The 23,651-nt window shown below is 52.2% G+C and overlaps 1 long non-coding RNA gene across 2 annotated transcripts in view; it reads right to left on the reverse strand.

Moving 5' to 3' along the window:
• The window catches only part of LOC120410536, a 104,499-nt gene that overhangs the window by 55,377 nt on the left and 25,471 nt on the right, over positions 1 to 23,651 (reverse strand). For both annotated transcript variants that reach the window (XR_005602746.1, XR_005602745.1), the window contains exons 4-6: positions 22,100 to 22,352; positions 4,009 to 4,161; positions 3,519 to 3,672 (exon numbers count right to left, since the gene is read on the reverse strand). This is a non-coding gene — a long non-coding RNA (uncharacterized LOC120410536). The remainder of the gene's footprint in view (positions 1 to 3,518; positions 3,673 to 4,008; positions 4,162 to 22,099; positions 22,353 to 23,651) is intronic.

Below are 23,651 nucleotides of genomic sequence, written 5' to 3' on the forward strand. Positions count from 1 at the left end.
GTAGTTCTGCCACCAGGGAGCTCAGCCCCTAAGTCCTTGTTCAGGGCTATGTATTTCAGGACTGGCAGGAAAATAGGGAGGAGCAGAGGCAGCATCACAAGGGGAAACATGAGAGACTTCCCTTGGAATAACCCCTTCCACAGAGATGGGTTCAAGCAGCTGTAGGCTCTTCCAGATTACACCTTCCAAATCCCTGGGATCAGTCAGAAAGAGGCTGAGTTGTTGTTTCCACAGCCTGAGTCTGGAAACTACACCCAGTAACATTTACAGAGATGGTTCAGCACTGGCCCTGCTCCTGTTCCCCAGACATGCAGTAAAAGGGTGTGCTGGCAGCTCAGAGAATCCCCCACGGCATGTTCAGTTGTGGCTGGTGTCCTTTAAAATAATCAGCGCATCCTCCAAAACACTGCCTGCATTCCCTGCTCTTGAAAACTGCCTGCTGGAAGTGCTAATGTGCTGTTAGACTCTGTGTGATGATTATAGATGATAAACATAATTATTTTGGGTCCTGATTGCTTCTGCTGTCTCCATTCTGTTGCTGATGTGTAAAGCAATCTCAGTGTTACCAGTTTTATGGGCAGAGCGTGGAGGTACAGATTTATTCCTGAAGCCAAACCTTCAGGGAACGACTCCCTCGAGGCACAGAGCTGTGCTGTGACAGATTCCTGCCTCTTGGAACGTGGAGTCTGTAAGATGCACCTGAACATTGCCCAGCCCAGGTCAGAGAGTGATGGGGATGGGTTTCCTCACCCAGCTGTAAATCCCGAGGGGAGGAAAGCACTGGTGATGGAGTGGGAGTGGTTTGACTGACCTCTGCCCAAAGCAGTGCTGTCAGGCAGGTACCACACAACTCAGGATTCCGTGGAGATGAAGAAAACAAAATCTGGGGTGGGGGAGCCCTTCAGATTAGGACCAGCAGATGCCTCAGGTTAGGATCCAGAGCACAAACCTCTGACTTTTGTTTCAAACCCCTGACTAATCCATCCTCCAAAAGAGTGTGCTTGCTTCCCAGCCATGGGAATAAAGACAACACTGCTAAGTCCTGTGGGGAGGATACCACTGTCCCCTATAGAAGGGGGTGAGAGACCAGAGGCACGTGCTGTGACAGCTGCAGGGATCTGCACAGGAGAAATAACCAAAGGAAGGCCCACTCCTTGTGTTCCAGCATCTTCTCTTTACTGTCATATCGTCCTGTTTGTAGCCTTGGGCTCTGAACTCCCTCTTCTGCTATCCCTGCCACATCCTGAGAGAGATGGAAGTGGCAAGGTCTGGACAGCCTGCACGGCATCATAAACTTTCCTGCCAGTGCAGGAGGAAGGGGTTACTGGGAGAAGGCTGAGGGGCAGAAGGAATAGTGGGATTGGCAGATTTTAAGCTCCCCAAGCGGCCCTGCTTCCCTCCACACTAACCGCATCATGACCTGGCTCCACAGAGACAGCCACTGCCTGGAAAACAACCCGCTCTTTAAGTTTTATTATTAAATAAATAGACCCAGCCAGCTATCACGAGGCCCTGCAGCCAGAGCAGCCAAGGAAAGGATTGGAGAAGCCAGAAAAGCTCCAGTGAGAGCAGGTAACCAGAGACGTGTTGAGCACAGAGCAGAGACAAGGCTCCTCACACGAGCAGGCTGTGGCCCCACAGACATCCCCCCTGGCCTGGCCTGGCTGTGCAGGGTATTTACACGTACAGGCAGGGCGACGCCGAGCCCTGGCTGCTCAACAATCAACTTTTATTCTCTGCAGGCTGGCAAAGCCAAGATTTCAGTAAACACGCAACCCCAAAAATGCGCCTGCGGATTGGGTAGAGCAGAGCCTGTGCTCTGCCTGCCAAACTACAAAGCCCTGCTCCGGTGGGTGGTTTCACGGTGAGGTTTCTGTGGGGAGGAAGTGTTTCCAGTGGTCAGGGCAGGGAGCGGGGCTCCGGGAGACCTGGATCCCATCCCTGGCTCTAGGAATCTGGAAAGCTCTGATTGCAGGAAATCTCACACACGCTCAGGAGCCGCTCTCCCTCTGTCCATCCCTCCTTGCAGAGGCACAAAACGCTGCTCCGAGGGGGAGGCTGATAACGCTGCGTGACCTTGCAGGGGTCGTGCGGCGCTGGGTGATTGATGCCTGAAAGGCTGTCAGAGCTCTCTGGATTAAAATCTCTCTGGAAGGCACTGGGAGACGTGCACATACGGGTGCAGGCACGTGAGAGGGAGACAGGCAACTCACACACACTCTGCTCTCCTCCCTGCCAGCAAATCCCCACCCAGACTTGCTGGGCCCGCTATTCCTGCATTTAAATATTTACAAGATGGGCCTGCAGAAAACCTGGGGCTTGGAGCAGAACAGCCAACACTCGCCTCAAAGCTGCCCTCACACACCCAGCTCAGGCTGCTCAGGCTCAGCCCCAGCTCTCTGCTTTTACTCACAAAACCAGGCCAGTGTGAAGCCTGAGCCCACGGCAGACACAGCCCAGCCCTGCTCAGTTTGGCCAGGCTGGAACCTGGGACCTCCCCTGGCCCTTGGCATGGCTCCCTCTTCCTTTCACCCTCCACGTCATTCACATGCTGCTTACCCCATCTTTTGCCTCATTAATGAAGACACTAAAAAGGCTGGACCGAGCCCTGATCCCTGTGGCATGCCTTTGGAAAAGTACCTCCTTGAGCAGCTCCCATCACCTGCTCCATAGGAAGGACCTTGCCTGGAGGTGTGCAGAGCTCCTAGAGCAGTTCCTTTGCCCCCCACCAACTGCACCAACAGTTTCCATAACAAGTAAAAAAGGAAGCAGGAAGGAACATCACACTCTCAGAGGATGGCTCTGTGTTGAGCAGCCGTGCTGGGCTTGGCTCTTTACAGTATTTTATCCATCTTTTGGGCTCCCTCCCTGTCCTAAATGGATCTGGACACTGTTAACTTTTCTAAATCTTCTCTTACCTTGTTGGCTGCGTTTCAGAAATAGGTGGCATGAGTCGATCACAGAGGACCAGTTTAAAACATTGTAAGCTACTTCCCTCAAGTGGAGGGAATAAAAATCACTCAGCTGTGTGTTACAGGCTCTGTATGTACCTCAGGTAGGAGGAAGATAATGGGAGATGGATACCTGCACGAGGTAGAACCTACCAACCTGTCTGAGAGGTGTCAGGAGAATAGAAACATTGCCAGTGATAGTGCAGAATAAATTTGCCAACTGCACAGACCTCAGGGCACACCGGGGGCACCCTTTGTGTCAGACCCCAAAGGGGCAGGTGCTCTGAGAGCCCAGCAAGTTCCCACATGGACAGCTCATCTACATCCATGCCCAGGTTCTGGGAACATGCTGGAACAAGCTGAGGTGAGTGACAAGGGCTCCTACACAGCACTTCAGCACAAATGGAAGAGACTGCTTAGAAGCAGCTTGAGGGGTGAAAGACCCGAGTCCTGTGGAACAAAGCTTTCCTGCCTCCCAGAGCTGGGGCTGAGAGGCAGGATGGGATGGAAGGAACCAGGCCCAGCTGCAGGGAACTGGCAGAACTGGGTGGTGGGACCTACACTCACCCCGAGGCTCTGTCTGATCCCGTGGTCGCTGTTTTCCTCAAAGAAGCCAATGAAACACAAAGAATCCCCATTTCACCACAGTTCTACAGTTGTGGAGAAAGCAGCCCAGCTCCAGCCTCTTCTCTGTGCTCTGAGCAGGAGGACATTTCCTCTCCTGCAAATGGAAAGAGATAAGAGGGGTTTAGTACGAGGCAGGATTTGTCTCTGATCAGTCCGACAAAGGGACACACAACCCGTTTATTACTGGAAATTAATTGTGCCATCAAGGCAGATGCCTGCAATTACTTCTGTTAAATATTATCTTTAATTAACTGTAAAATATATAATTAATAAACTTGCCCCCTCATTTTTGTTAAGTTTCACTGCAAAGACCTTATTACTGAAATAAATCTTCCTAGCAGCACACGTTGACAGAACAGAGGAAGGTGCACGCCTCTAGCACAGGATAATTTCCTCTTGGGAAGTGGAATTAGGAGGGAGGAATAATCACCTCTCTTCATGGCTAGGACTGCAGAGACACCCCACTCTGCCACCAGTTGTTTCAGCTCGTGCTGCTTGGAAGCAAGCACGGAGAATCTGCTTTGGCTGGCAGGGATGGCTCGCTCTGAAAGCTGTCGGGCAGATGCACGCTCGTCTTTCAAGCCTGGAGAAACAAAAAATAAATTTCCTTTTTTGATTTACAGTCCATTAAAGAAGTTTTCTGACTATAAAGCAGAAAGACCTCGGTGGTTAGGCTGGTTCTTTTAGAAGCCCCATGTTGCTCCAGCTCTCAGTGCTGTGCTGGAGCTGCATGACTGATTTGCTTCCCACGTACATCAGAACTGTTTGGATTCAGGGAGGTTTGGGCATGGCTCTTAAACCATCCCAATTAGAAACGCTTCAAAAACATTGCTGAAATTTGACTCCAAGCATAAAATTCCCCTTAGACTTTGTCTCCACTTGTGATCTTTATCTCAGAGAAGTTCGTTGATTGCCAGATCAACCAGGGGTAATTAAAATATTTCCAAAGGCTGTTCTGGGCAACACTTTTTGCCTTGCTGCAGGTGACAAATGTTCATGGTTTGCCTGAGGCTGATGTTCCCTCCTGCCTGAGCTGAGCATGCCAAACCCAGAGGAATGCCTGCTCCATCACCATCCTCCCTGCCTGGGGAAGGTGGCACAGGGACCCGGGGATCACTGGCACAAGGGAGGAGTGTACGACCACAGAGATCCAACTCCTGGGTATGGGGAGACACAAAGGGGCACACAGGAGGAGAAGGGCTGGGTGGCTTTTAGGGAAACCCTATGATTTCCCTGCTTTTGGAGGTGCCTGCATGGCCCCCAGCAGAGCCCACAGGTTGCAGAGCCATTTGCCCACAGCCTGGCTGTGTCAGTGCAGGTGAACTTCAGAAACAAGCACAGAACCACCGAGGCTGGGAGAGACCTCTGGGATCACCAGGTCCAACGCTCCACCCAGCACCACCACCCCAGTCACCACTAAGCCGTGTCCTCAAGTGCCACATGCACGTATTTTTGAACACTTCCAGGGATGGTGGCTCCACCACTTTCCTGGATAGCCTGTTCCAATGCCTGACCACCCTTTCTCCTAAAAATTATGAGAAATTTTTCCTAATACCTGGTCTAAACCTCCCCCGGCACAATTTTCCCTTCAAGGCCCTGGTTTGGTCCCATTTGGGGCTATTTCACAGAATCACTGAGGTTGGAAAAGCCCTCCAAGACAATCAAGTCCCAGCTGGGACTGATCCCCACCTTGTCCCCAGCCCAGAGCACTGAGTGCCATGTCCAGTCATTCCTTGGACACCTCCAGGGATGGGGACTCCACCACCTCCCTGGGCAGCCCATTCCAATGTCTGACCAACCTTTCCAAAAAGAAATTCCTCCTGGTGTCCAACCTGAAGCTCCCCTGGCACAGCCTGAAGCCTTTTCCTCTCATCCTTAGTAGAGAAGGAGAAGGGTTCTCACCTTAACCTCTGTACCAAGGTTTTGGCAACGAGATGAGTCTGGAGAGACAGAGGGTGTCAGCTCCTGGTCATCTACTACCACTTTGTCACCCCATTTTGCAGCTATGGGCAGACTAAAAAGGGCTCTGTGGTTGTGAGTGCTGGAAATGCACAACCCCTAACACAGAGCAGGTCCTGTCTCAAAAAACCATACCAGAGACCCTCACCCTGCTACAGCCCTGAGTCTGAAGAAAGGACTCCATTCTCCACTTCATTTAACTACCACTTAAAAATGGTGTTGGACAAATGTTAAAACAGCCAGCCAATTTGATTACACAAAAATTTTAGAGTCAGCAAATTATCTAGTGAAATGATGCATATAGAAATGTTAATTCAACAGCAACCGAAACCTTCCACATCCCTTAACATCTAGAGATGATAATTCTACACAAAGAAAAGAGAGGGCTGAGCATACTGTCCTTGCTGAGAAATTACAGGAATATTCTAGCTCTCACCTACACTGTACCCTATATGCAGTGACATAAATAGCAGGGGCTGAGGGAGAGTTTAGGAGTGGGTTTGGGCTGGAAGCTCTGAAATCATATTATTTGCCCTGGGTTTGCTGGGGGAGAGGCTCCTGTATCAGCTCGTTCCCACCATGTGCCTCTCTGCAGAATCTTTCTGTGTCAAAGTCTAATTTTGCTGTTCTGTACAAAGCATGAGGGTACTTTCCTGTGACACACACACACTCCCACCCTCGGGAGTGAGGACCCTTCGAGCACATGCCCGGCTCTGCCCACTCCCAGGCATTTCGTTCCTCAGGATCCCCGCTGGGTCAGACCAGGAACACTGGAGAGGGAGAATGGAAGAGTTAAGCAACTTAACTCTCTGGCTCTCGGGCCGCAGAAGGGGAGGGAGCGGGGAGGCAAAGCATCTGGCTTCCCTGCTTCCCTAACAGCCTGGCGGGAAGGCTGCTGTCAATTCCGCCTTCTGCCTTGTTGGAAGAAAGTAGAAGTGACAAGAGGCCCTCCAGGCAGGCAGCCAGGAACCAGAAATTCAATTGAGCTACCTCCTGAAACTGGACCTTTTTTTGGAGACCCTTTCCCTGAAATTGTTTTGACTTAAAAAAAAAGGACTGTCATCGCGGTTCAGGGCCAATTCATCAGCCCTGCTCTCCTGGCTCTCCTTGCCTCCATGCAAGCAGATTTGCACAAAAGGATTTCCATTTTCTGGGCTGCTCTACAACCAGCCTCACCCACAATAAATACACAGACACATAAATATGCACACACACACACAAACACTGTTATTTATAGGTACAGGCTCTGCCACAGACAGACGCACGCCCGGGTGTGCTCCTTCGCTGTGTAACACGAGGGCTGCAAGTGCTACGGCAGCTGAATTTACTCCACACTCACAGCTTAGGAAGCAGAGTGTGGGCCATACGGTCTGTCCCAGGGGCTTAGACCAACTGGTTATTGGCTGGTGCTGTTGTTCCTCTAACAAGCCCCTGGATATATGGCAGGGGCTGCAGAGAAATGCAGCTGGAGGAGCCTCTCCCTGTCAGCAGCAATCTGTCACTGCGCGCTCGCACCCGCCCCGTGCAGCACAAAAGCTGCACGGCAGTGTCAGCACAAAGGTCAGGCTGCAGGTAGGCTGGGGGGGGTTCTTCATTTCTGGGAACGTGCAGCCAGCTTGAGGCACCGTCTGGATGCTGCAGCAGGAATTTCAGCCTCACAGATGCCTGGCTATAATTTAAAACGAGGCAGCATTTCCATTACAAACCCCATTTTTCCCTGTGGATTTATACCTCAGCTATTCAGCTCCACTTTGGGGTGGACCTTCTTCACATTTTTCCTGCACAACATTTAAATGCAGCTCAGCCTCTGTTGGTTGTGAGATGGAGAAGGAAATTACATATGCACACTAACACTCACGAGCACACACAAAAAGCTTACACAAACATATGCCCACAGAGAGATCTGTCACAAAAAACCAGACAAGCCAATGCAAATAAGCTCGATTTTAAGAGTGAATTAATTTTACTTGATTATTCTAAATTATTAACAAGTTCCAGCAACCTTAGAATGCAATAACCCCACTCGGGCTGTCATCTAGGTTAAATGGAAACAGATAACTTACACTGATAGAGATGATATCTGTATAAATCTGTGACAGCAAAGTTGGAGGCACAAACCCGACCCACTCGGAGCCCCTCTCCTTGCAGCAGTGTGTTAACAGCTCCTGGATGCTTCCCCTCCCCTGAAATATTCCAGGGCAATGAATCACCCCTGACAGAGCCAGAACCCCCCTGTTTCCTGGGCTGCCAGGTGAAACCTGACCTGCACAACACTCCTGTCTGTTTATGACTCGCTCTGCCTTAGAAAGCCCATTTTGTTAGGGGTTTTTTTAACTCTCTATCGATTCTACTTTGATGTAGTCCAATAAAGCACATTGACAGAAGCAATTTATGCTGGCTAGTGCCTCCAGTTCCAAGAAAGCCTCCCTGGCATATGAAGAGGGGTTAAGCACCTGGCAAGTACCGTACAGGTTATCCAGTTATCCCAGATTACCAGGTTCATTCAATCCAAACCCAGGACTGAGATGAGGAATGGCCTCCTGTTTCTCCCACTCCCAAGCAGAAATAGGTATGATTTTCTCTATGATCACTTCCTCACACCACACAGAAACGTCAGGAAATGTAACAAGGATTTTCTCAGTCTTAAAAGGAAAAAGCTCAAAGTGGCCACTGGAAGGAGATGAGCATTTCCTCACCTCTGATGGCACAGAAACCAATCCTGGGGCACCAGAGCTGGCACTGGTACCACCAGGGCTGAAGCACCTGGAACTTTTAAGATGCTCCTATTCACATTTCTGCACAGGTGTGCAAATGCAAGATGTTCCAGTGGCACAAAGATCTTGATTGGGCAGTTAGGAATACCATGGGTTTATCCTGTCAGCTGGAGACGTTGCTGGTATCCACGTGACGTGCTGTATTCCCCCTTCCTTTCCTGGTTTCACACCCAGACCTTGCCCCTGATGCTGGGGAAGCACTGACCAAGAGCATCACTCAGGGAAGACATTTAGTAGAAGTTTAGGTGGGTCCTAAGCACAACCTAATAGTTTCCTTGCCTCTTCCTAAGAGGGCAGAGGAGGAGAGCTGAGAGCTGCAGGGATTGGAAAACAGAGCTCAATTTAGCCACGGGGCAGTTTAAAGTGCCTGTTGCATTTTTCACCTAAGTACAGCAAATCCCCTCACTAAGCACCAGCCCCGGTGGCCATAACTCCTGGAATGCTAACTGGGGAGCAGCAGCAGGTATTGGACAGGCCGTGCATCAGGCAGAGCAGGGAGCAGCTGGAGAGGAACGCTGTCCTTCCAGGGAGGAGATGCCACCTGTCAGCAGCACCCGCCGCTCCGGAGGCATCCGGCCATGCTGGATTCTCATTCATCCGAAGCTTCCCTCGGTCACCCAGCATGGATAGGGTTTCACTCCTCACCAGCCGGAGCTCCAGGAAAGGGAAGCCTCTCTGCAGGGATGAAGATGGGGGGAACAGAGAGGCTGCACTCGTGCACAGCAGAGATGGCCATCGGGCACCTCCTGTGCCAATGGGAGCCTTGGGTGCTGAAAATGCAGCTCAGCACTTACCAAAGGAAAAGAACACAAAGAAAACGTGGCCTTTAAACCCACCTGGCCCTGCTGCCTCTGTGCCAGGCTCCCGAGGAGCCCCTGCTGCAAGAAGAGGGAGAGCAGGGAACAAGGCACATTAATTTGCCACAAGGCTACGAGCACCTAACTGAGGGCTCTTCATTTATCAGAGGAAGAGCTGCAAAGCCTCCTGTGTCCTCTCAGAGAGCCCTGCCCAGCACCAACAGGAGGTTTCCTCCCCCATCCAATCCATCCATCTCCCTGAGCTCCACAGGCAGCTGGCAGCGCCCAGGGCTGAGGACGGATGGCTGAGTGTGGCAGCCAGGCTGGAGCACAGGCAGGCAGAACAGGGAGAGGAGCTGCAGCAGCCCCAGGTGAGCCGTGATGGACACGGGGGCTGCCCCGTGACCCCCAGCGTGCGGCTGCCCCGGGATCCCCCACAGCTCCCATATGGCAGCTCCCGAGTGCTCGGGACCGCTGGGGCTGGCAGGACAAACACGCGGCGCTCGCTGGCATCCCACCCAGGAGTTATGAAGCTGTCACTCGCTCAGGCTGTCCCCAGACAGTGCCAGCAGGCCTCAGAGCGCCGCCTGCTCTCACCTGATCGGCATTTTTGGATGCTATTACTGAGAGGCACTTTTAGAGCTTTGGGACCTGCCGAGGAGAATGAGGCCAAATTCCCAGCCTTTCTGCCTGCCCACTTCTGCCCTGCTTTCTCTTTTCTGGAAAGTTTTCCCATGCTAAGTATAGTTCCTAACAGGTGCATGACCAGAGGGGACTGTCAGGGACGCAGCTGTCCCCACAGAGGCCTGGATCCATCTCCATCTGTCTCACTGGAGCTGTCCGTGCTGCCTAGCCGAGCCCTTCGGACACAGGATGGGGGAGCATCAGGGATGCAGGCAGGAAATACATGTACACGCACCCAGAGGGAGGAGGATGATTCCAGGGATCGCCACAAACAAAGCCTCTGACATCAAACTAATGCATCCTTTGAGGCTTTAAAGGCCCCTTGGCACACACAGGCAGGCTGCCAGCTAACTCATCTCTCTTCCTTGCCATGCTACCAGCCTGATGCCAAGGTCAAGCTTTAAAGGAGAGCTGGCTGCTCTGTAATCCCCTGTGCCTCATTTGGGGATGCCACAAGACTCGTAAGGATCAGTGACAGAAAATATTTGACTGGGGCCAAGGCCAGTGTGATGTCTGAAGTGGTTCCCTTGCCCAGCCAGATGCCAGTCCTGGCTCCCATCCTGCCAGCCCCACACCAGCCCCTTCCAGCTGGGAGGCAGGGCTGGGGCTGCAGGTGATGCAAGGCAGTGACACAGGGAGCTGGGATCCCTGTAACACGCCCCAGAGTGGACAGTGGACATCAGGAGGCACCTCCACATTCACAGTGGTGACAAGGTGTCCCAAGTTTGTAGGGGACAGGTGCTGGGGTGACCATCCTGGGTACTGAGTTGGCTCATCACTGTGTAGGAGATATAAAAATATGAGCAACAGGGATAAGCAACAACCCTGCTCACAAACTAAAGGTGCTTCCTACCCCTAAGGTGCCCTGGAAGAATTCCAGGCTGATAGGACATGAGGAAATAAGCATTTGCAAGGGGTGTTGCAGCAGGAACAGCTGATCTGGTTCACAAATCTGGGTCCTGGGACATGTGCTGTGCTAACAGGCTGGCTTGGCTTAATGGGAGGGTGATGAAAACCATCTGCGGGGAATAGGATGGCACCATGACATCAGCACCACTGGAGGAACAAAGGAGGAGGTTTCTGCAGCCACACTGGGCCCCTAGAGAACGTGCTCCACACCATGCTTCAGCCACAGAGCCCCACGTCTGGACTTGGGGAACCCAGAGCCCAACTCCCTGCTCAAGCTGCAGGAAACTGAGCCACACCAGCCCTCAAAACTCTGCCTGGGGCTCAGTGAAGTGGTGGGAGGGGCTGGGTGAGAGGGATGTGTATAAATTGTTGGCAGGAGGAAAAATCCATTCTCTTCTTTACTTCTCTGTTCAAATGAATGTTAAAGTGAAACCACACTGCTGGCAGCAATCCAGTCACACCCGCCCAAAGGAAGAACCCTGTGTCCTGGGATCTGGGGTGACTTTCCTTCACCCTTTCACAACAACTCTTTTCAGGCAGATGTGCTGACTGAAGCTCTTTGGGTCTCCGAAGACCATTCCATCAGCCTGGTGCTGCTGAGGCTGCCAGGCTGAGTTATCACAGGTCCTGCCCTCCCCTGCCATTAATACCTGCTCACCAAGGGAGCCCTGGCCAGCCCAGGCAGAGAAGGGCAGCCCCGAGCTGCAGCAGTCTCCCACAGTATGGAAAGAGGCATCAAAGGGAAAAAAGAGGAAAATAAATATACCCCGGGCATCTCTGGATAGTCTTAATGGAGCTCAGACAGCCCCAGGAAAGGAATGAATTATTGGGAGTCACAAACTCTCCAGCTCGCGTTCCCCAAGGAGCTCCAGCCACACCTCATGCCCCTGACCTGGTATCCCACAGTCTGGGATCTTCTGTCCCAATCCAACCCTTTCCTGCCAGGCTGAGGGTCTCATTCCTATCCTGCTGTCACCTATGTGACTGTGCCAGGTAACACCTGTAAATCATCTTCCTACCAAAGGCCAGAGTAAACCAAGACAGAAGCAACACCCAGCACTTCAGCAGCACAGCTGGAACAACCGCAGTGTTATGCAATCTCCTGCCTGGCCAGACATCGGACTGAGAAAGGGTTTTCTGCTGAAAAACCCAAGAGATGGGTAAAATTCTCTTTGCTTTTGGCTTTAATCCCAGACCCCGAGGGCTTTAGCCCCAGGACTCAGGCCAGCACCCCAGCAATGAGCACAGTCAGCCTCTGAACACTCCAGAACTGAACAGGACCTGTAACCAACCACGGGAGCAGGGCTTTGTCCCTGGCCAGGGACACCCAGCACCACAAACTCAGCTCAGGGATCTGAGCAGCCTTGGTCAAACCTCCTGCCTGCACTTTACCATCCAAACAACAATCCGGGGGGGGTCTGATGTGCTCCATGGATTAGAGCTGGTGAATTAAGAACCTATAAAGGTATTATCCAGGATCAGCCCTGGGAGCCCCAAAGCACCCAGAGCCACAACTTTACTACAAAGCCTTCAGAAACAGGGTGTTCTTCAGTCCCCAGCTCCTGGGGCCCTGTGTCTGCATGCAAAATTCCACCTTTGTTACTGCAAAAATGGCATTCTGGGCTCCCACAGCTGAAGAGTCTGAGAATGCAGCTAAAGGATTAAACCCCTCCTTCCCAGACCTACAGTAAATAAAGAGAGTTAAAACAGTTCTGCAAACTAGAAGGATTTGCAGCCAATTTTGTGACTGTAGCAGGCAGTTCTGGCATTCTTTGTACTCAGGAGAAGCAGGGCAAAATAAAGGGGGCTTGACCAGAGGGCTGGGACGGCTCCCCCTGATGTGGAGATTTCTGGAGGTGGAAGGGTTGGCAGAGAGTAGGCAGAGGCAGCAGGAGCAGACATTTGAGAGACATTCACAAATGGATTTCTGAGCCAAAATTTCCCCTCGGTCGTGCCTGCACACCTCTGCAAACATACCTGGCCTCTGCACTGTGGGGTGAGGACAATTTAACCTGCAGTCTGAACAATGGGATTAAGCACCGGATCAGCAGAAAAATGGTTGCAGATAGCTAGGATTGCTATTGGAGAGTGATTGTTTCCCTGAGCCACGCTGTGTAAGTGTCGGTGCCTTTGTGAGATTTAATGGTCCAATTATCCCAGGCAGTGTCACCTCCTCCCCGCTCTGCACGCCCAGACCTGCTCTCCTGCCTCCATTCCCCCTCCTGTTCTGCCAGCAGGCAAACACACCTTTGCTGCTCCTTCATGGGTAGTCCTCGACTTAACTTCTCCCATGCCCAGGCATGGGGGGCTGGGGATGTCAGACCAGCGGAAGAGATGGTCTCTGGGATGGGTATCTCATCCTAAAGGTGGCTACTTGGGAGCTGGTCTTTTTCCATGGGTGAAAATCTAAGTTTCTACTTAATTAGCAAAAATCTAATGAAGAAATTCTCATTAAAGTCATGTCAAGCTCTCCTCCCAAACATCACAGGGAGCCACCATCCTGGTCTCCAGCAGCTCCAGCCTCTGTCACACAGCACCCGCTCAGCATCCCAGCAGCTCCACCTGGCACTCACAGCAAGAGGCTTGGTTGGGATGTCCAAGGAAAGGAGGATTGAGAGGGCCCTGCCAGACTACAAAGTGCTTCTATCACCCAAAGATTGAGGTTACACCCGGCCACAGATCAACCAGTCTCCTATTAGCCCCAGAATCCCTGTCTAAGGAATATCCAGGAAACACTCCATAGGCAAATAAACCTACCTTTGGTACATGGCTGCTTGTGGAACAGCTCCTGAGCCAAAAGCCCACAGAGGCATGGCAATGGGCAGCACTGCTCCTCCCAGCATGGCAGGGTCAGGCCACAGGGAGAGTTCATCACAAATCCCACAATGGTTGGGTTGGAAGGGACCTTAAAGCTCATCCAGTTCCACTCCTGCCATGGGCAGGGACACCTTCCACTGGACCAGGGTGCTCCAGGTCTCATCCAGCCTGGCCTTGGACACTTTTAAACTAATTCCAGAGTTCAAGAAGGGGCAGGCACTGGCATGGGGAAGGGGCAAAGCTCCTCTTCTGCTCTCCTCAGAGCAGCCTGCAGCAGGTCATCCAGCACTGTCAGCTCCTCACCAGGGTATCAGAAAAGCGCTGTAACAACCAGAGTTAGAGAGCTTCACCACAGGATTGGACATTTATGTGCACAAGAACAGCAACTGCAGGGACTCCAGCTCCAGACAACCAGAGCAGCTCCTGCCTCTCCTGCTCTGGGGTAGGAGCTGCTGCCAGCTGGGGTCAGAGGGGAATCTCCCCTCACAGGGTAGTATTGCACAATTATGGGCATTATGGGATTTTTATGCCTTCCTTTAAGGCATCCGGCTTGGCTTCTGGTGGAGACAGGGTACAGGGCTGGACGGACTATTGGTCTGTTCAGCTCAAACAGTTTTTATGTCCTAATACAAAATTAATGGTTCTCTCACTGAGACTCCATGAGGCAAAGCTGCCTGCTCCGGGCATTCCAACTGCCAGAGCAAAAGTGGGGCTGAAAACTCATTCCTTCCCAATGCTCCTGGGTGGAATCCATCCCTCAGCCTCCACCCAGGCTCCCTGACTCACCTACCCCAGTGCAGTGCCCCCAAACTCTCTGGAGCAACATGTTGATGCTGGACCCTGATGGGTGCAGTTTGGGGCTCCCACACTCGAGGGACCCCACAGCCCCCTGTGCCAGGGATACCAGGGATACCAGGGATACCAGGGATACCAGATCCACAGATCCCTGCAGCACCAGCTGCAATGCAGGTGGGTTGCAGGCACTTTAAACCTGACTGTGCCACCTTTTCAGCAGCCTCTCCTGCCGACTAAAGGGCTGCCTGTCAGGTTAGGCAGGAACAGCTGTCTCAAAAACTGTATTTCAGGATTCACACAGAGGTTCCTTCTGATTGTATGAAACAACACCTCATTCATCATTCAGAGAGCCAGACAGAGCCACTCATCTTCACTCGATGACACCTTTTATCTGCAAACACCTAGACTGACTCACAGCCAGCCTGTGAACCCGTCAGGATCTTTTTACCATGCCAGGGGCATGTTCTCCTGGCTCACATCCAGCACAGAGCTGGAGGCTGGAAGAACTGCTTGCTCCCATGAGGACTTTTTCAGGGTTTTTCTGAGCAGACACCGTACCCCCAGTGACTGGAGCAGGCTGGTTTTGTGGAGCTGATTATTCTGGTATCCAAGTGGAAGCCAAGCTCTGCAATTGCCATGTGTGTGGTGGCTTGTGGCTTGCCCTGAGGGAATCCATGGCACTGCTGGGAATTCTGACCCCAGAATCCTGACTCAGGCGTTCTGCAAAACCACAGGGCCAGTTGCTTCCAGGCCCGTCTTTGTGCTCCTGTGTCTCTGCTGGGGCCAGCTCAGGGATGGAAAAGGCAGGATTTGAGCTGCTGGACCCTGTCAGAGCCTGAAAATAGCTCATGCCTCAAACATTGATATAAAGTTTTGCTCATTATAAAGAAGCTACAACCGCAGAAGCCTCCCTGAAGAGTGGGACTTTGAACTGAAAGTCAAACTGTTGATTAGATAAAGGGAAACACATTGTTCAGTCATCTCAGGCTGAGGGAAGGGTGTGCAAAAGGCCAAAGCCACCAGCTGCAACTATCCCCAGCTGAGTTTGGGGTGGGGGGAGAGCACAGCTCACAGAAGCCAGGTTTACACAGACTCTGCCCAGCCGAGGGGGGAGGAGGAGGAGGTTTTGGGTGCGTGGTGCAACCTCTGGTGAGAGGCAATAAACACCCATCCTCCAATTACCCAAACCGGCCCAGCTGTGGAACCCCCAACCCCACAGGGCACATCCACAGGACTTTCCTGTGAGATGCTTGGCCCCACAGGACTGCACGTGGTGCAACAGACCCAGAGCCTGCTGTGAGAGACTGACCCCCACCTCCAGGGGACATGCTTACCTAGCCTGAGCATATACACCCGTGGGACTCTGTGCCTTCTGGGGGACCTTCACCACCAAGAGACCAGCTGCAGAGGATCAACAGAGTGGTGATATTTTCCTTATTCTGTCCCTGTCACTCTTTCTGTCCCCCCCACCTATTTTCTACTTCTTTCTTTCTTACTCTCTCTCTCGCTCTCGCTCTCATATTTACCATCAAATAAAACTCTTACTATTGTCACTGGCATATGGTCTCGTTTGCACCTTAATTCAGGCAGAGGCATTTCTAAGAACCTTAAAACTGGATCATAACAGACCCACAGCAAGGAGAGATGTGAGCAGCAGTCATCTCCCACAGTGCAGCTCCAGAAGCCTCTTCCCTTTGGCTTTGTGTCCAGCTGTAAAACTGCAACAACTTCCACCATCCTCATCTTCCTATTTCCACCTGATCCTCTCCAACACCTCTCCACCTCACTGAAGGCTGCCACGGAGCTCCTCTGCCTTCTCCAAGCCACTGCCATAAAGCCATAATTGTGCACTGGTACTTATGGGGGAGCTTTCACACACGCAGCTTAATTCACTTGGAAAGAGGACTAAAATATTAGGCCCTGACTCTGAAATAGGGAATTTCTCTTGGTGGCCCTTAGACCTCAGAGACAAACTGACCACACAGAACGGTGAGGCAGCGGACCAGAGCCCCTGAGCCCATCCTGTGACACGCAACACTCCTCCTGTGCCCCGCTCTGATCACAGCACTGTGCTGAACCCTTCCTTCACCCCCAGCTCTGTCTGTCTAGGGGAACAATGTCCTTATTCCTAGAGGGATGTTGACCAAATCATAAAGATGTAATGACATTGTCCGGGCTGACACGCTGATCAATGCCTTTCATGCAAAATTATGCTTTCTGCAACTAATAAATATTGATCCTTTTTGTTCCTGTGCAGCACTGCAATCAAGAGTGACTTAAATGTCTGCCAGCACTGAGTTTCCTCCATCGTTTTCCGGCCCCCAGCTCCCTGGCAGCATCCCTCTGCATTTCCTACTGACACTGATGCCAGTGCCTGATCCCAAGGAGGGCACAGCACTTCCATGAACATCCACCCCCCTCTGTTTTTCTGTCCTTTGAATGGTACTTGTGTTACAGGGGTTCATGGGAAGCGGTGGAAAATAAATGGAATTGGAGGGAGTGCTGGAGAAGGGGAGCAGGGTCATGATCTGGGCACATTTGGGATAATAAACAGGAGGAGCCAGGCCAAGTGCAGAACAAATAGAAACATTTACAACTGCTTGGCACGGGAATACATAAGTGCTAATGTGCTTGGTTCAGACTCCTTAAATCAAAGCTCTGGGCTCTGCAGCCAGCGCCTGCTGACAAACTTTGCTGGACACAGGGGTCCATTCAGCCATCAGGAAAGGCTGGGCTCCATGTGGCAGCAGTCCTGCTCTACTTGCTCCTCTTCTGGAGAGGGGTCAAGCAGGACCCTGCCCTTCACACCCACTTGGCTCCCTCAGCTCCACACCGCAGTGCCCAGCAGCTGCCGCCCCGGCCGCTCCTGCCCGCACACGGGATCCCAGAGTGATGTGATGGCACCCCTCGGGTTGGGTTCCAGGACCCTCTTTTCTCCAGGTCTCTCTCCATTGCCTCTTGTCCTCCCACCTCCCCACCCCCAACGGGAAGAAGAGCCTTTCCCTGTGTCCCAGGAGCGCAGAGAAGGGAGCTGCAGCGGAGAGCACGAGGTGTGAACTCAGAGCTGGGGCTGCAAATGGATTGATGATGACAGGCAGAGGCCTGGCTTCAGTCACTGCTGCCTGGCAGCCAGGCACTGACTGCATCTGTGCACTACACATATTTTGGGAGCACACTGCCTTCCTTTGCTGAAGGATTCAAACCCATCATGAGCAGAGTTCAGCTGCAACAGTGAACCACAAAGCAGGAAGGGCCAAAGGTCCACAGTGCCCTGTACAACCTCAGTGAAAGGTGTCCTGCTCTCTTTCCCTTCCCCACGCAGACAGCAGAGTGCTGAGAAGGCTTTTAAGGCAAAAAACCTACAGATAAATACATTGCCTCTGGATTATAGAGCTTAAAATATGATGGCATCTCCCCCAGATTGTGAATAGGTTCCCCAAAGAGCTCCCTCAGTCCTGAGACCCTCGCTTCCCCATTCCCCTCCTGGGAGAATTGGAGAGGCAAAGGGCTGCTGTTCCAGCAGATTTGCAGGAGTGGGAGTTGAAGAATCAATGAAGCTCTGAAAGCCAGTGGGGAAAGTCATTCTGCACCCTCCTGACACCAGGAATAAATGATTCAGCGGGAAAGGAAAAAAAATACAACAACCCTCAAATGAGGCTGGAATTACCCTCTGGAGAGATATTTCATCTTGAGGAATTGTGTTTGCTGCAGTGTTCATCTCACTGAGCCACAGCAAGGCTTTAATATCCAGCAAAAGGTCAAACCTAAATGGGAATTGCCAGAGCCTACCGGAGCTCCTGCCTGCACACACGCTCCCAACCCTCACACGGAGCAGCTACGCCCACGCCGAGGCCTGAAACTGGGAATGGAGCTGAGCTGGACCACGTACGGATATCTCCCTCCCTGAGAGGATCCCAGACACAGCTCAGCCCTGCACTCAATCCCTTTGGATGGGTACAAAAGGAACAGACCTGCCTGCCTGCCTGGGTGTCTTGAGCAGGGGGGTTTGGGGAGAATGCTTCCAGATGTTTCCGCCCAAGGGATCTAAGTGACTGTAAAGGAAGGTGGGGTTTCAAGGCACCTGAGGGCTGCAGGGGCAGCTGTCAGCTGTTCCTCAGCAGGAACATCAATGTTTGAGACACTGCCAGGACGCTCCGAGTCCAGCGTGGTCTGCAGGGCTGTGGGAGCTCTCTCCTCATGCCCAGCAGCTCCCCATGGACAGACAGTTCTTCCCACTTTTCCCACTTCTGCTCTGGCACTGCTGCTGTCTCCCTCCACCCACATATCTGCTCAGCCTCTCCTTGGTGATTTGCACTCTTCTTCCTTCCCTCCGACTCAGCTCTGCTCTCTGGGAGTCTGGTGTCGCTATCCCAGGCTGTAGCAGAGTTCCAGGGATGAATTAGGCAGACAGGAGGTGAAGGCAGAGGTTCCCAGGGAGCTTCCTGTCTCCTCTACACCCTGACAAAGGTGAGTATCCAAGAGAAGGAGGGAACTGAGCCCTTCCTGTAACATCCACCCTCCTCCCAAGAGGGCACAACGCCCATCAGTGAGCTGAGCTGAACAGAGGGGGGCTTTACCTAAAGCAGGGCTGAAAAATCTGTTTGAGCTTTGAGATTTATAGCAAAACTGGTCCCATGCTACTGGCTAAATCCAGACCCTGCAAGGAAACGGAAAGATTTTGGGAACAATCCTGACAGCCCTGAGCCTTCCACCAGCCACCTCAGTCATCCCACACGAGCTGGAGCTCTCCTGCTTTCCTGTTCAGGACCGTATCAACATCTACCAATGCATCTTCATCCTGCCCAGCAATTCCAGCTGTCCTTTCAGCCCTTCCTGACGAGCAAGGTGCCATCCATGCTGGGCAACACGCTGGTTTCTGCGCCGGTCTGGGTGACCATCCACTGGGGATGAAACTACCACTCTCACTTCCACTTGTGACTCCAGCCAGATTTCACTATGTACAGAGAGATTAAATTTCCCTAAGGTTAACACAAGATAATTTTTTGTACAAATATTTACAGTTAGAGCTCACCAGAAAATCAACAGGATTCTGCTGGACAACACTCAACTATCCACATCTCCCAAAGGCAAACAGGGTTTTTATGTGGTATTTAAAGCATCCTGAGCCATCCAGAATGAAGCCCTCACAATTGTTCCTGGGCCAGGCTGGGTCTGTGCCATACATCCATGCCTCTGAGGGAAGCAGGAAAAACTTGCTGGCCTTTTCTTCCTAATAATATGCCCACATGGACACAGCCAGAGCAGGTCACCAGCCTCTCACATGGTCACACAAACAGAGGAGGTGGAGACCATTCCGAACTGCATCCAGCAGCCACATACTTGGGAAGCCCATGCTGCGGAAAATGGGGTCAGATTGCTTCTCCCCATGTTTGGCTTCGTGGAGCTGTTTGTGTCTCCTGGATGCAAGACTTCCCTGGCAACAAACCGGAGCTGTCATTTGGAGATCTTGTCCTTTCTACCCAGGATGTTTAAATTCAAGCCTCAAACTTGTGGTTGGCAGGGAACGGGGGCAAACAAAGAGCCAAACAATCTGCTGTCAGCTCCTGACTGCCCGGCCTGCAGCAGTTATCCCTCCTGTCCATGGGGAATGCCAGAGTACAGAGGCAGTGGCTCGAGGGCCTGTCACAGATTTAAGCTGCTCAGACTTACAAGACAAAATTTAAAAAACCCAGCAGACAGTAAGTGCACTGAAACATTTGGGCTTTGCTCCCTCGTCTACAGGGTCTGTTGTTTCACAAGCAGAGGGAAGGTGGAACTCACCTAAAGCTGCACTAAACATCTGGGGCTACAGGAACATCCCCTGACTGCTTCTAAACCTTTTTTGCTGCTCTCCCAACCCCGACCCTCTTTTTGACATGTCAGCCTCTACTTGAGGCTCCCTCCTGAGACTGCTCCTGTCTGCTGTGTGCACACCTGAGGTTTAATGAGTTTCTGTTTGGGAAGTTTTCTGGGAGGGAAGTTTGACAGAGCTGCTGTGGCAGGTGCAGAAGCTCAGGTGGAAATTGCCCACTCCCTCCTCTGCTCCTTTCCAAGGGCTAAGAGGGAAGCCAGGTACAGGCTGGATCTCTGCATGAAGAGCCCTGAAGGGAGCACAGGCATCCTCAGATGTTACTCCCACCAAGCTGATTTAACAGCCTCCTTTCCCTAGGTGGACAATCAGCTTTCCGAGGGAGCCAACGACTTTCTGAGGCTTTTCTAACAGGCAGTGCTTTTCTGGGATGAAGCTCCTGCCTTTGAAGATGTCTGATCTCTCCCAGTGCCCTGGGGCTTTCTGCTCACTCTGTTCTCCCACACAACCACGTCCTGCAAAGGGCATCCCATGCCAGCTTCCCTCTCTGCTGGATGCAGAAACATTTCCATGCAGCCACAGTGTTTGTGTATGGTCCCCTCAATCCACCAGGCTCACAGGGAGCTCAGGAGTGCACACAACTCCTTCCTCTTGGTTGTCACCGCCGTCCCCTCTGGCCAGGCAAGCTCCAGCCCTACAGCTGGCAGGTCAGCCCTCCCTGTGCTGCTGAAAAAGAGAGCACAGAGGCGAGGGGAATGCAGACAATATCCTAAACAAATCTGCTGTTTACAAAGTCCCCTGTAAACTGTTTACATTGCTGGGCAGAAAGCATGGAGGAACAGCAGCTGGAGCGTGCTCTTCCCAGTGGGAAGAACTCCACTCCTGTTTGCTCCACTGCTGCGGGAGGGAGTGGAGCTGATGCACATCTGGAAAGGGTGCAAAGGCATGAGAGAAAAGAAGAGGCAGCAAAACCCCAGCACCAGCCACTCCTCCAGCCTGCCAGGAGCTCCGGCTACCTCAGCACTGCCTCCCAGAGCACACTCTGAGGCAGGTGGCCTGTCCCTGGGGTGCAAGGGGACAGGGGACAGCCAACCTCAGGCTCCAAGCAGTGCCTGTGGTGGTGAGGCTGAGCTATTCCCTGCTGCCAGAGGAAGCATCCTGAAGGAGCCAGTCCTGAAGCTCCCCTGGAACCACTTGGCTCTTGGGCTGCGTGAAGAGCCTTGTGACTCTCACCCCTCAGAAATGTGGTGTGTAGTGCCTCCTGCTCTATTCTATCCATGGTTAAACATGGGGCCTCAGGAATACCAGCAAGAGCATTGCAAAGTGCTGGCATAAAACAAAAGCCTCAGTATGCCTCTAATCTCCTTGTTTCCTGGCCATGGAAAGTTCTTTGAAGTGCCTGTGCAGTGCTGGAAGCCCCATGACCCAGCTGACCAGCACAACATGGGCCAGTGGCACAGCATGACTGAGCCCTGGCTCTGAGGGAAGACATGGAAGAGTTAAACCTCAAACACCCTGGATCAGTCCCCTTCACACTGGAAGGTTGGTTTTGTTACTTGAGCAGGACGTGAGAAAACACAGCCTGCACTCAAGGAAGGTGGTAAGTGCTGTGAGCCCAGAAACAGTCCCAGAGGGCAGCTGGAGCAGCAAGGATGGGGAAACATCCTCCCTACACATGATATGGCAAACCCTGACCTGCTGGTTGGAAAGGAATACAGGTACAATGATTAAACAAGCATAAAGAAAGTGGGCAAACTCAGGCTGCCCAGAGCAGCTGTGGCTGCCCCTGGATTCCTGCCAGTGTCCAAGGCCAGGCTGGACGGGGCTTGGAGCACCCTGGGCTAGTGGAAGGTGTCCCTGCCCGTGGCAAGGTCTGGAATGAGATGATCTTTAAGGTCCCTTCCAACCAAAACCAGCCTGTGATTCTACGGATACAGGTACAATGATTTTTAAAATAAAGGAAGTGGTCAAGCTCACCCATTTGGTGTGAAGGGCAGGCAGGGACACCACAGTGCTCCGTCAGCAAGGGGTAAGGGATGTTCATCCACATTTACTCTCAAACACAGAACAACTCCACTCTCAGCACTTCACCCTCCACCCAGCTGGTCTTCCAGGGCCCAATTGTGTCCCTTTGCTGAGCAGGAAGAGGATGGAGGGGTCTCCCAGCAGAGCCGAACACCTCAGCCAGCAGGAATGTCAGTGGCATCTGCAGGACCTTTCAAGGACTGAGCTAAAAGAAAAACAACAGAGGAAAAAAATACCCAAACTTCGTCAGGCCAAGCCATCACGAAAGACCATCAAGTTCCTTTGCTGAAGTGAAAAAACTCAAATCCAAAAACATTTTTCGGAGCCGACCCCGAACAAATTTCGCTTGGTTTTGGTTTCAGAAGCTTTTGTGCAGCTACAAAAATGTCAGCCAGCTGCATTTCTGAATGAAATGACTCCTCAAGATGGAACCTTGAGCAACTTCTTTTTAAACTAAGGCAGAAAGGACTGGAGCTGTAATCCCACAGGAGTGCTGGGTGTGTTTCCTTGGCTCAAAATGACTTGCTGAGTTTGCCCTGAATTTTGCAGGTATTTTTGCTTGACCCCACGTGGCTCAGGCACAGTGACAAAGCACCTTCAGATTCCAGTCCTTGCAGAGGAGCAGTGACCTGCAGGGATATCCCAGCGCTCCCTAAGCCTTGAGAAACCCCCTGTGGAGGTGGGCAGGCACAGTTTGGAATAGGTGTTAGGGCCTTTTGGTGAGTGAAAAGCATTTCCAACTTCTATTTTAATGGCTGGTTCGGAGGGTCACTTCTCTTCATACAACCAGCACAGCCGGGGGAAGAGATTCCTGCACGCAGCACCTCCAGTGTGAGCACCTTGCCCAAAAATCCCACAGGCAAAGACAGAGGGACAGCACAGCAAATTCATCTGTCATAAATTCCCTCGTGCCTGCTGTGACAGGCTGGCCAGCACCTGTGTCCTGCTAATGGCAAAGGCATCATCTCTTCCCTTCCTCTTCCCAGGGGTTTTATTAGTACAAACCTTCAAAATATGGCCAAATGGCCAGGAATTAACCCACACATTTTCTCAGCATGAAGCCCCAGACCCACATGTCGGGCAGTGTCCCAAAATCATCTGCTGGAATGCTGTCCCAGACATCTACCTAGAGCAGCCCTACACTCTCAGCCTTCTCCTGTGCCTTCCAGGGGCATCCCCATCCCTCCCTGTCGATTTAGAGGATGGCTGGGATACAGTCTGTGCTCCTGGGAGCTGTGTGGGAAAGGGAAAAGCAGAGCTGGGAGGTTGCAGTGGTTTGGAGTGAGGATCCATGCTTCCCATGCTTGCCCAAGGTCAGGGAGGAGTGGGAGCTGCCCTCCCCCCCATCTCCTCACCCCTGTTTCTAGACAACCCTCCCCGCTGGGATGCCGAGGGCCCTTGCACGCACGGAAGTATTCAGGAATTCTTGCAATTAATTCCCTGCCATCCCCACGATAGCTCTGCTGTGTGGAGGAGTGCCACAGACCAGCAATTAGGGGGCAAA

This window comes from Corvus cornix, chromosome 10 (genome assembly GCF_000738735.6).
Source record: "Corvus cornix cornix isolate S_Up_H32 chromosome 10, ASM73873v5, whole genome shotgun sequence".
Lineage (NCBI taxonomy): Eukaryota > Metazoa > Chordata > Aves > Passeriformes > Corvidae > Corvus > Corvus cornix.